At 40.7% G+C, this 10158-nt stretch overlaps 1 long non-coding RNA gene across 2 annotated transcripts; it reads left to right on the top strand.

Annotated features, from left to right (window-relative positions):
* The first annotated feature begins 1398 nt into the window (after window positions 1-1398).
* On the top strand, window positions 1399-6068 carry Gm35746. Of its 2 annotated transcripts, none has more exons than XR_379662.2 (3): window positions 1399-1567; window positions 1663-1730; window positions 5600-6068. It is a non-coding gene; the product is annotated as a predicted gene, 35746 (long non-coding RNA). The 2 variants fall into 2 exon arrangements; XR_870952.1 differs by lacking the exon at window positions 5600-6068 and adding an exon at window positions 2393-2839.
* Window positions 6069-10158: the final 4090 nt, after the last annotated feature.

Here is a 10158-nt window from a genome sequence, read left to right as displayed (position 1 = left end):
AGCATCTAGGCAGGCATGGTACAGGAGGAACTGAGAGCTTTACATCTTGTTCTGAAGACACACAGAAGACTGATTTCCACGAGGCTAGGAGGAGGCTCTCAAAGCCCATCCCCATGGTGGCACACTTTCTCCATCAAGGCCATACCTACTCCAACAGGGCCATACCTCCTAATAGTGCCACACCTTGGGCCAAGTATATTTAAACCACTATATCTCCCCTGTTATTTGATGATTTCACTTAGATTTCTTTCATACACGGACATATACATTTTCTACTGTAAGCCTTTACTGTGTTAGCTTTCCATTTGATCCTTCAAATGCTCCTTAGTTTTAGCTGTCCCTCCCCATATTCCCTTCCTTACTCTCTTCTTCCCTCTCCTTCCCCATTTGATCCTCCCATTCCACTCCACCACCACCCATTCATCCATATCTATCTACTTTATTTCTCCTTCCTAGAGCTATTTGTCCCTCCTTCCTAGTCCCTTACTCTATGCATAACCTCTGCAGTTACATGGACAGTAGCCTGCCTATTGAAGACTGACTAGTTATATCCACATGTAATCGAGTGCATACCACATTTGTCTTTTGGGGTATGGGTAGCCTCACTCAAGATGATTTTTTTTCTTGTTCCATATATCTACCTGTGAATCTCATGATGCCATGTTTTTTAACAGCTGACTAATATCTATTTTGTAAATGCACCACATTTCTTTATTATTTCATCCATTGACAGACATCTAGTCTCTTTCCAATTATGGCCATTATAAATAGAGAAGCACAAGTTCCCTGGCCACCAGAAGATTCACATCTCAAGGAAGTGGGGCTTCACCAAGTTTTAGGCAGATGAATTTGAAGACATAGTTGCTGAGAAGTGGCTCATTCCTGATGGCTGTGGTGTCAAATATGTTCCCAATCGTGGTATTCTGGACAAGTGGAGAGCCCTGCATTTCTGAAGGCTTCCACAGTGCTCTCTTATACACTACTAAATCAGGTTCAATAATAAACCTCACATCAAGTCCACTAAATAAATAAAATAAAATAGAGAAGCAGTTAGCAGAGTTGAGCATGTGTCTCTATGGTAGGATGAAACATTCATTGGGTATATGCCCAAGAAAACATAGTATCTTGACGTAGATGGATTCCCATCTTCCTGATGAGCCACACACTGATACCCCCAATGCTCGTTCACCTATTCAGTCCCCCAGCAATAGATGAGTGTTCTCCTTACTCCACACCCTCACAAGCATGAACTGACATTTGTTTTATTGCTCTTCAGTGGAGCTCTTGACTGCCTTCATGTGACTTCGTCAGTCTATTTCTGACCATTGACGTGAGCACCTAATGTTTAGCTATCTTCGATTTGCTCTTTTTTTTTTCTTTTAACATGAATATCCTTCTTGTTGGCTCTCTATTTTGTTTACTGAGTTATGGCCTCTCACTGTGAGTGGAGCTCAGGATTCGTCTATTCTGCTTACAGAATTCCTGTTTCTACCTTCCAAGCACTGAGACTACAAGCAGATGCCTGGTTTGTATGTAGGTGCTGGGGATCCAAACTCCAGTGTCCACGGTTAGTAAGCTGTTTTACCCACTGACCCATTTCCCATTTCCCTAGCCCTGATCTTGGCAAATCTTTTGGGTGTTGTTTTGTTTGTTTCCTTCCAGAGTCTTGACTGGCTCCCCTCCGGGATAGAGCACAGAGGAAACCGCTACACCACAGTTCCTTAGGAAAGGTGGGTTTTTCAGGCTTCTCCTTTATAAAGAAAGCTCCTGAGATTCCATCTCTCCAGTGACCTTTAGAAGGAAGGCATCAGACAGAAACTGCGCGTAAGGAGTGGAAGGCCAATGACTTAACTTCTTTTAGACAGAGTTTTTTTGCACAATTATTTAGGGGTTGGGGGAGGCATTCTTCTGCATATGAGATTTGATACTCCTCCATTTATTTATTTGTTTACTTTGGGTGATTAAGCCCAAGGCCACAGACATGCTAGGCTCTCTCTGCTGTTTACTTTAAGGAAGAATCTAAATTAGTCTAGCAGGCCTCTGTTTTCCAGACTTTGTGGTTCTACTGCCTTGGGCTCTTAAGTAGCTGGGACCATAGAACATCACCACCAGGTCCCACTCTCTGTTAGTTGATCTAACCTTTAGTTTATATTGGTCTGGATTCATGGCCATTTGTTTCATATTTTAGTGTTTAATCCTACCCTGCTTTGTTGTTCACTGTGGTGGTTTGGATAGGGTTAGGCCCCACAGACACATGTGTGTGAGTGCTTCATATATGGGGAGCGGCACTATTAGGAGGGACCGCCTTGCTGGAGTAGTTTTGGCCTTATTGAAAGAAGTGTGTCACTCTGGGGTGACCTTTGAGGTCTCCTAGTCCTGAGTCTCTTCACAGTTTGAAAGAGAGCTGCCTCCTGGCTGCCTGTGGAAGACAATCTTCTCCTGGCTGACTTCTGATCAAGATGCAGAATTTTCAGATCCTCTTGCACCTTGTCATGCTACCTGCCGTGATGATAATGGACTAAACTTCTGAAACTGCAAGTCAGCCCCAGTTAACTGTTTACCTTTGTAAGAGTTGCCTTGGTCACAGCAGTAAAAACCTTCACATTCACATTGCCTGCCTCCACCCTTCACGCTCTCGGCTTTGTGTCCCTTGTCTCACTTCTGTGAATATGTATGATCAGGACATTTTGCTTTCTGCTACCATCAAATGTTTTGGGCTCACCTTGTGGAATCCCTGGGCCAGGGTGAAAACCATCCTATTTTCCAAGGAGGCGTGGTTCCTTTAAATCAGTGGATCTCAGACTTCCTAACACTGCAACTCTTTAGTACAGTTCCTCCTGTGACAAGCCCAGCCATAAGATTATTTTCATTGCTACTTCAAAACTGAGATTTTGCTACTGTTATAATTTGTAATGTAAATATCTGTGTTTCCCAGTGGTCTTAGACGACCCAGTGAAAGGGCTGCTCAACCCCCAAAGAGGCCATAACCTACAGGTTGAGAACCATTGCTTTAACAGGAGAATTATATAAGAAATAAGGACCTCAGATTTATTGTAATAAGAAAGTTTAAATTATTATTTTATTGTCTGTATCAGAAAACTTAAATTATTTTGTATAATTAAAAATTTTTGTTTAATCGTTCCAATTTTCAAAAGTTACCTCCATTGTAACTTTTAAACTGTTCAGCCTTTATTCCAAACCAAGTTATTCACACCCACACTGGGTTTCTATGCACCTTAGTTTTAAACCCAGTGTCTGAAAACATCTGCATTGTTCCAGTTCAGTCAGCTATTTGAAAAATGAGACCAAGTGTCTGTGACCTTTGACTTAAAAAAAAAAAAACTTACGGTGAGAGTAAACGTGTTTATGCCCAGTAATCACAAAGTGTCTGGAGAAACTGGATTAAATGGCACATATAATGAGTTCATGTTTAATTTGTGAAAATCATACCATAAAATGCATAAAGGCAAACCCTTCTAAAGTGGATTTTATGAATAGGTAGGTAAATCTGTAACCATTCTTTTCATTACAGAACTTAAGAAATCCTAAAGAAAATAAACAATGGAAAATGTCATGCTAGAAGAATAAAAGAAAATATTTTCAAGAGCTCTAAGGTCATTTCTATATAAAATATACTAATCTCATTTTATTAGTAAATGAGGTCTTTATATGATTTATTCTAAAGATGGGTTTTATTTATTTCTTTTTAAAATTGATCTTATATTGTTCATATTTAAGGTATATAATGGAGTGTTATAAAAATACATATGTAGTGGGATAGCTGCTACTGTGAAAAAATTAACAGACCAACCATCTCACATAGCTGGACAATTGCTGTCCCACACACCTATGATTCAGCAAAAATCTTCATATGAGACACTAGTATCACCAAGTGATGGGCTATCATCCTTATAGTCACTCATTCTACATAAGAGAGGTTTTTATGGAGGGTATACACAAATTCCACTGTCAGGTAAACCTAGCCAAACTACAAATATTTGACTTTTGGCAATCCATAAATCTCTATGCTATTTTATTCTCTGTAAAATTGGGAAATTCACTCACATATGTAAAGCAATTAATACACACAGAGAGAGAGAGAGACTACATCATATATAATGTATCTGAAACTTTCATGTATATCAACATATGTGTAAAATGAATGTTGATCTCTACAAAATGTAGGCAGCCTAAATCCATCCAAAATCCAATAACAGGCGTCCCTTCCTTATATCTAATATTTTACATTTTTCTACATACTTAAGTTTTTCTTTAATAATCAACATTTTGCTAATTCATACTGACTTCACAATTAAAAGTAAGTACCAAAAAATGAAAATTTGGTGTGGTTAATGTTTTCCAACTCAATACTTTAAAAGGAATATTTTTCATATATCAATGACTTTTTACTTTTCCCTTCCTTAATGTGTGACTTTCATTCATTCTTTCCAAAACAGTGGAATTACAGTAAATCTGGAATGCAAAAAGAAATAAAACCCCAGTATTCAAATTTTAGTATTCAAAGCTGGCATTTTAAGTTGTCTTCCCACTCTCATGTCCTGAAATTCAGACTTATCAAAAAACTCAGCAATTTGTTGAATACGTTTTATTTCCTGTTGACTTTATTCATGGAAAATCACCAAAAATTGGGAACGGAGAGAATTCAGGATAAGATCTGAGGGAAGACCTTGCAGCTTAGAAAGAACAGAGATCAAAGAGGAGAGCAGTGTCAGCCTATCCGAGCCCAGGTGAGCGTTTCAGCAGAGAAGAGCGACAGAGTCAGAGAATGAGTCTTGCTCTCAACAGTCCCTAACAGGTAGAGCCCCGCGGAATGTGTAGTGTCAGATGCGCTGGGGAACATTCAAAGCTGATGGCCTTTTCTTCCTTCTAGAACACGAGGGAGCATGAGATGAGCAGTTACCTAGAACAGAGGGTCTGTGCTTCTGCCTCTTTAGCCTGTGTGCAGTTAGCATCTAATACAGAATTGCCTACGAATCTTGGGGGTTAAAGAAAGGACCTTGAAAGGACCATTGGGCTACCAACGTCCAGAGGTGAGGCATACAGGCAAGTGGACGAGTGGTGAGGTCAAAGGAACCACCCACAACCAGCAATCACAAGCTCAAGGACCACACAGGCATCCAACTCAAAGTCCACTGTGGATCCCTGAGGCCCATCATCTGAACTGAAAGTCAGAAAGCCTCTTCTTGCGACCACTCTGCCCACATGCAGTCTTGACAGTGCCTTGGAACTGAGTAAGCAGAACAGAAAACCCCAAATAATTATCTTTTCCCAAGAGGAATTGAGGCTCTAGAAAGAGATTGTGTTAAACTCAGACACATATTACCCAGAGTTATGAATTCTTAAATTCTGTCCACAGGTGAGAGAGAAAAATCAGTTAAGGGAAGTACGGCTACTCAATTTGGGACCCTTAAAAAAAACACACCTGGAATGGAGTCCTAGGACGTAGTAGGTGGAGGTAAAGATTGGAAGTCCAAGGTCTTCCTCAGCCAACCTGAGATTCGTAACAACCTTGTGTCAAACAGAATATGCACCTCACTCTATGAAAGGTTTCAAAGGTGACAAGTGTCTTCCTTTCTAGGGAGCTGTGAGGATCACATGGGCTGTAGATGTGACGCAACCCGAGAACATGAGTGTGAGCACTCGACTGCAGCCACACACCCTGCCCTGAACTTGCCAGGATCAAGACCAGACAAGCAGCAGGCTCATCGCCTCCAAACAAGGAGGTGAGGACACTGGTAGGAAGCCAAGCCTGGGCCAATTATGAAGTGGCTAAGAGAAGAAACCAGAAGCCAAGAGTAGAAGATTCAGATAAGAAGCCAAACTGTGACAGAAGACCAGCCAAGTCGGATCACACTTTGGGGAAGCAATGTGGGAGAATGTTCTCCAAGAATGACACAGCCTAGCACTGGCTAATATTTTCCCTTATTAAACGTATGACTGAATATCTAAACCCAAGTCTCTGGGGATGCAGCAGAGAGCACTACAAGTCCCTGGGGGCAATTTCAAGTAAAACGCCTTGGATCCGCATCAGGGAAGAAGAAAACAGATTCCTACAAATTGCCTAAACGGTAAGCTAAAGGCAATCAGGAGAGATTATGGAAATTCTCTCCTCAATATTCAAATTGAGGAGCCTTTACCAGAATGTTGCAAAACAGAAAAAATAAAGCTGGGGACTGTGATGGATAAAATGTTCATACATTTGTATTTATGGAAGTAGGCACCAAATTCTTTGGTTCTTGATAACAATTCAGTAGTAAAATGAGTCTGGGAAGGACATTTAAAATGTACAAGAAAGGGAGAAGTCACAGAGCAATGGAAGAATAAAGATAGGTGAGTTGAGGCAAGAGAAAAATGGAGGGAGTGGGTCCCCAAGAAGCTACAGAACACAGCAGACAGTGAATGGGTGATGAGCAGTTTTGTGCTCTGGGCAAAGGAAGCAAAATGGACCCGACACTCCCCCCCCCCCCCCATCCACCTGCACTTTCTCACTCTCACCCCACCCCACCTCATCCCCACCAAACCAAAGAACTTTGTTCCACATGGAACTCAGCATGGTTCAGTACTACCGAAGGATCCGTGCCGGGGTGCCAAGGAAGGCAGAGGCCACAGAAACTAAAGGATCGGTGGGAACAGAACAGGTGCAGAGTGTTGGGCAGGTAGAAATGACTGAGTTGGAGATTTAAGCGGGCTTCAGGGGAGAGGAGGAGGAACCCAGAACCTGCCCGTGTTCCTGCTCCAGCAGCTGGACACGCTGTTTACCTAGTCATTCTTCTCTGGAGACACACCAGCAGGTGCTGGGATTCAGGGACACAGAATCATCTGGGGCATGCTGAATTTGTTATTCTCCAAATGGAGAGCTCAAATGGAGCCCGCAGAAGCACCAGGCTGTCTGTATCTGGGGATGCAAAATGAGATCTGCCCAGGGATGCAAATATGAACGCTGTCAGCACAATCAAGGTTCCTGATGAGTGGGATGCGGGGTTCGGGGGGGCGGGGGGATGAGGGCTGTACATGGTTCTTTGCCTTAATATACCTGGGTAAAATGGCCTTTGTTTTCAAATTTCACTGTATAGTCATATGAGGTATGAATAAAAAATATCAGTATCCAGGCTGCCACATTTTAAGGTGCCTCATGCCCTGAGTGAGTCAGATGCCCAACCCTCATGCCCTGAGTCGGATGCCCAGAATCCACCCGGTAGAAGAAGAGACAGTCTGCTTCCTGCAAATTGTCCTCTTACTACCACATGGCTTGAACAGCCTCCTAATAAACACACATTCACAAAATAAATAAGTATAGTTAATTTTTTTAAGCAAATTTGTTTATGACTTAGTACATGGACACTTAAAAAGAAACCAGTTTTTACCAATTTGAAGAAAAGTTAGTTTTTTGGTTTGGTTTTGTTTGGTTTTTGGTTTTTTGTTTTTTGAGACAGGGTTTCTCTGTGTAGCCCTGGCTTTCCTGGAACTCACTCTGTAGACCAGGCTGGCCTCAAACTCAGAAATCCACCTGCCTCTGCCTCCCAAGTGCTTGGACTAAAGGCATGCACCACCACTGCCCAGCAAAAAGTTAGCTTTTTGAATGACATATTTTAGAATTATAAAAATGAATATTTTACCTTAACTTCACATACATTGTCTTTTGACGCCTACAATTAAATTATTTTACTTTCTCTAACTTATTATAGCCTGGTGGAGTTTTTTTTTTTTAAGTCGCAGATTGAATTTTAACAATTTATTATTGAATTCAATTCATTTGTAAGCTTGTTTTACTCATCCTCAGACAGGAACACTAAAATTATGATGTTATTTTATTGTTAATACATTTGAAAAATAACAATATAAAGCAGCCATGATTGGTTTGTCTTGGACCAAAGTTAACAACAAATGGAGTAATCTTCGACTTAAGCCCAACAAAGTGCTGTGCACTGACAGTGTCTTGAAAGACTTTAGGCAGAGAAGGGTCATAATGATTACACATACACTTCAGCCATTTAGAATTCAGATAGAACTTGACAATGGCAAGCAGATAGCAGCTGAGGGAAAGGAAGTATCCCTCTAGGGTTTAACTGTCTAAAAACAAACTCTGAGAGAAAGAAAAAGTCAGCCCTCAGACCTAAGATAATCAAAAGCTATCAAAATAATTCTAGTTATCAAAAAGTTATCTTTTATATGACCATTTAAGTTGATCTGTGTTCCATGCTGTTGTGAGATTGTAAGTACCAGCTGTTACATTTTATTCATTTTAGTTTCTAAGTGTTTTAATCGCTAATTTAAAATATTTTTAAATGCTAACATCATTAAAATCTATTTCCATGGAATATGAATGTAATACAATATATGTTATGAAAATGAACGATCTCGTCATTGAATAGGAAATGTTACGGCTTTTTAAAATGTGCCTTAAACTGAGGGGAAAGGTAAGCCAGTTGTCGCTCAATAAGATGTTAAGTTAGTTCCCTTCAGATTTCTTTCAAATTCTCAAGAAAGATTCCCTAAGCACCAGACCACTGTGGCTCCCACCTGTATCCATCCATGAATTACTATGAACCAATTTTGCTAAAATAACTATACTTTCCAACACTTTAACTCTCCCCACTCTCCAAGTCTACTTAAGTATTCTGCAATAAAGACTAAATTGAGGGACAATTCAGTCCTGAAGTTTGCTGGGGGAAGAGAAAGAAACTATAAAAAGGAAATGATGGTGTAATTTTAAGAGGAATATTTATAGCTATGGGTATTAATTTGTTCTTTCAAACTGATGTGATATTTAGAATTAGTCTAAAATAGATCAAGGCTACTGAATTTATAGTGGATGATTATTTGTTCAGCTATTACAAATGTGCAGAGAGGTAGATTAAACTAAACCCACAACTCCAAATTTTTACATGTCTGGGTTCAAATCCCAAACTTACAGACTGTCCTTGCAAGATCGCCTAAACTTTCTATCATTTTCTCAGCTACACAATAGCACTGTCTGTTTCTGCCAAGACACATTGGGACCTTGAAAACAATTCAAGTTCTGCATAGCAAAGAGCAGGCACTGATTGCTAGCCTTTGAGTTCCTTGTGTTTTATGAAGTGGTACCTATAGGCCTGCTGTTTCTTAAATAACTTTCCTTCCTCCCTCTCTGTTTTGATCCCTTGTAAAATCTTTCATTTCCACAGCCATTGTGGGTTTTCCCCACAATTATTTGGATTTTATGTTTGTGTTTTGATTTTTTTTTTAGACCTTCAAACGTGAGCATACTGTATTCACACCATTTTGATCCCTCCTTCTAGCCCCCCAACTCCTCTCATGAACCCACTACCCCCTCTCTCAAATTCATACCCTCTTCTTTATGATTATTGTTATATATACACACACCACAACCAACAACAGTAACTTCCTGAGGTCTAAATCATGCTGCCCAGCTGTCCTTCTATTTAGGGTTGACCATCTGGGACTAGAAAACCTATCAGGGAGCTCTTCCTTGGTAAAAACTGATTCCCCCCTTTAGCAGGCACGGATTTGTACCCTCTGGTCCAAGAGTGAGGTCTCCTTAACTCTCTCTCGTCCACTTTGGTATATCAACTGCGGCTGTGTAGGTCTTGGGCAAGAGCTCTTGTTGAGAGTTTGTGTGTTCGCCATCCCTGTCATGTCTAGAGGAGATGTTATCTTGCAGCATCCTTTGGCTCTCACAACCTTTCCATCTCTCTTTGCAGATATTTTCTGAGCCTCTCCAGACATTTTTCATTACCTAACACATTGACTTCACAAAGGTATTCATTAACTGCTGGATGGATGGATGGATGGATGGATGGATGGATGAATATATCTAATGCTTGTCTGTAGTCCCCTCTGAGCCAGCTTTGGCTCTATTCTGTCCTCTATTAGACAGCAGTCCCTCATCCTTGCTTTCTTAAATAACCTATATCTGCTATTCACATATGGGGATGGATTTTCCTTCGGTTTTCTTCCAATTTGAGAGATTTCCTTTGGCACGTAGGGACTGGTAAGTACCAGAATGCGCAAGCTTTTGTACAGTAGTGTCTCTCACCGACTTCCAAAGATGTTTGCCGCTGATTGACTTGAATGAGTAAGGAGATATGAGTAATGAGAAAGAGTAAGGAGTCACGCAGACTCCTCTAAAAAGACTTG

Source organism: Mus musculus, chromosome 9 (genome assembly GCF_000001635.26).
Source record: "Mus musculus strain C57BL/6J chromosome 9, GRCm38.p6 C57BL/6J".
NCBI lineage: Eukaryota > Metazoa > Chordata > Mammalia > Rodentia > Muridae > Mus > Mus musculus.
This window is presented reverse-complemented; position numbering and strand designations above follow the sequence as displayed.